Source organism: Mus pahari, chromosome 5 (genome assembly GCF_900095145.1).
Source record: "Mus pahari chromosome 5, PAHARI_EIJ_v1.1, whole genome shotgun sequence".
Lineage (NCBI taxonomy): Eukaryota > Metazoa > Chordata > Mammalia > Rodentia > Muridae > Mus > Mus pahari.
The window spans coordinates 146,871,247-146,873,749 of NC_034594.1; positions in this window are offsets into that span (position 1 = coordinate 146,871,247).

Here is a 2,503-nt window from a genome sequence, read left to right on the forward strand (position 1 = left end):
TTTTTTTTTGGTTTTTCGAGACAGGGTTTCTCTGTATAGCTCTGGCTGTCCTGGTACTCACNGCTCTGGCTGTCCTGGTACTCACTTGGTAGACCAGGCTGGCCTCGAACTCAGAAATCCGCCTGCCTCTGCCTCCCGAGTGCTGGGATTAAAGGCCTTCACCACCAGGCCCGGTTTAATACAATGCTTCAAACTGTATGCAGAGAAATATCATGAGATAAATTAACAAGATACAAACTGGAAAAGAAGATCTCAAATTACCTATAACAGAAAAAATGGAATTACATAATAGAAAATTTCTAAATGTGATCATTTTCATCAAAGTGTCAAGATATGATATCGCCTTATCAAAATCAGTAGCTTTTCTACAAAACAAAAACAAAAATGCTGAGAAAGAGATCATAGAAACATTGCCATTCACAGCAGTCTCTAAAACATTCCAAAATGATAGTTGTACAATGAAAGCATTAAACCTCTAAATAGAGAAATTGAGATAAATACTAAAAGATGGAAAGAACTTTCTATTAATGATTATGCATTAATAGAATTAATATTGAAAAAATCACCATCCTTCCAAAGCAATTTATAGATTCAATGAAATCCCAATCATATTATATGTGACATTATTTATATAATCTGTAAAAAAAAAAAAAAAAGTAAAATTCTTATAGAAGAACAAAAGTCCCAAGATAGCTTCAACAATTCTGAGCAACACAGTAGTCCTGAAAGGAATAGAATACCAGATTTCAAGCTAAATTAGAGAGCAGTAGTAATAAAAATATCATGATACAGGCATAAAATGGGCATTTTGGTCAATGAAAGGAAATAGAGTACTCAAATATTATAGCATGTAATATGTCTAGTATTTGAAGAAGAGGATAAAATTACCACTGAATAAGAAATAACATCTTCAACAAATAGTGCAAGGAAAACTGGAAGTCCACAGTGGAAAAGTGAAGTAGGACCCATATCTGTTCCCCAAACAAGAGTGAACTCCAAATAAATCAAACATCTCTAAATGAAACCTGGACATTGAATCTGAAGAAAACATGGCCAGTACCTACAAAGTATAGGACTAGAAGGTGGCTTCTAAATAGGACCAAATTTGCTCAAAAAATAAAGTTAGAATTTAGCAAACAGGCCACAAACTTTCTGTAAAGCAAAGGAAACTATGTATTTAGTAAAGAGAAAGCCCACAGAGTGGGAGATAATCTTTGTCAGCTAAACATCTAGTAGACTATTAATATTCAGGATATAAGAACGAAACACAATAAATCAAGAAAGCAATTAAGGGGGGTAGTTATCTGAAAAAAAAAGCTCTCAAAATGAGAAATAATAATGGCTAGGAAATTTATTTAAATGTGTTCAGCATCCTTAGCAATCTTGCAAACTCAAATTAAAAATGCCTAGCAATTTCATCTTGCTCCAGTCAAAATGGCAAATAGCTCTATAACCTTGGATGATTATTGGCAGTCTGGTATTGCCTACTAGTAAAAGGGTATGCAGGAGGGCCTACTACATAGGGATCCTGTGGATAAATGCATCATGCATTTAGACAGTTACACAGCCTGTAGCAAGCCCTCAGAGCCAATTAGCTATAACACTAATGACAATCATCACGTCCCTTGATTTTCAAAAGCTAAACAGGCATTTGACAACAAATGCTGATGAGGATGCTGGGCAAGGTCACCACTCATTCACTGTTTATGGCACTAACCTGATACAGCTACTGTGGGAACCAGTGTGAATTCGCAAAAAGCAAAAAGTAGATCTACCATGTGACCAAATTCCATGACTACTTCCCTATTCCCAAAGAACTCAACATCCTAAACAGAGATAGCTCAGCCATGCTCATTGCTAGTCAATTCACAATTCAAGAGAAAGAAGGTTAGATATCCTTCAACTGATAAACAGATGATTAAAATGTGTACATATACTTTTGTTTACATTGGCCATCCACATAGTCATTTAGAATTCTCATGTAACTAATGAAAGTTAATGCTGAATGTCCTTTCAAGGACTGACATTCTGTCCCTGTTTTTAAAGTCTTGCCATAAAGTTTGGTTTAAGCCAGTATCTTCACCAATGAAAGTGAACTAACTGCTCATTAGTATTCTCAACTTTATTTAGGCTTCCTGCCAAAACAAAATTTAGCCAGCAGCAGAAAAAAGTCTTTTAGGCATGAAGAATTCTGTATACCTCAAACCCCCAAGGATTTGCAGAAATGTTTCAAAGGTCACATGTTACACAAAGCCCTATAACTAATGAGAACAAATTATAAAGTTAAGGAAGAAAGTTTTCTTCCTTCTTTGATAAAAGACAACAGGGACCTCTAGGGCTCTCCTAACCTGAACCACAAAAACCTCAACAGGTAGGGAATGTCAAACTTTGATAATAATCATAAAATATCACAGACTGGCAGAAACCAAGGCTCAACCCACTGTCATTTAGTGGGTGATGATGAATGGGCCCAACATGCTTAAAATTTTAGCTTTAAATCACA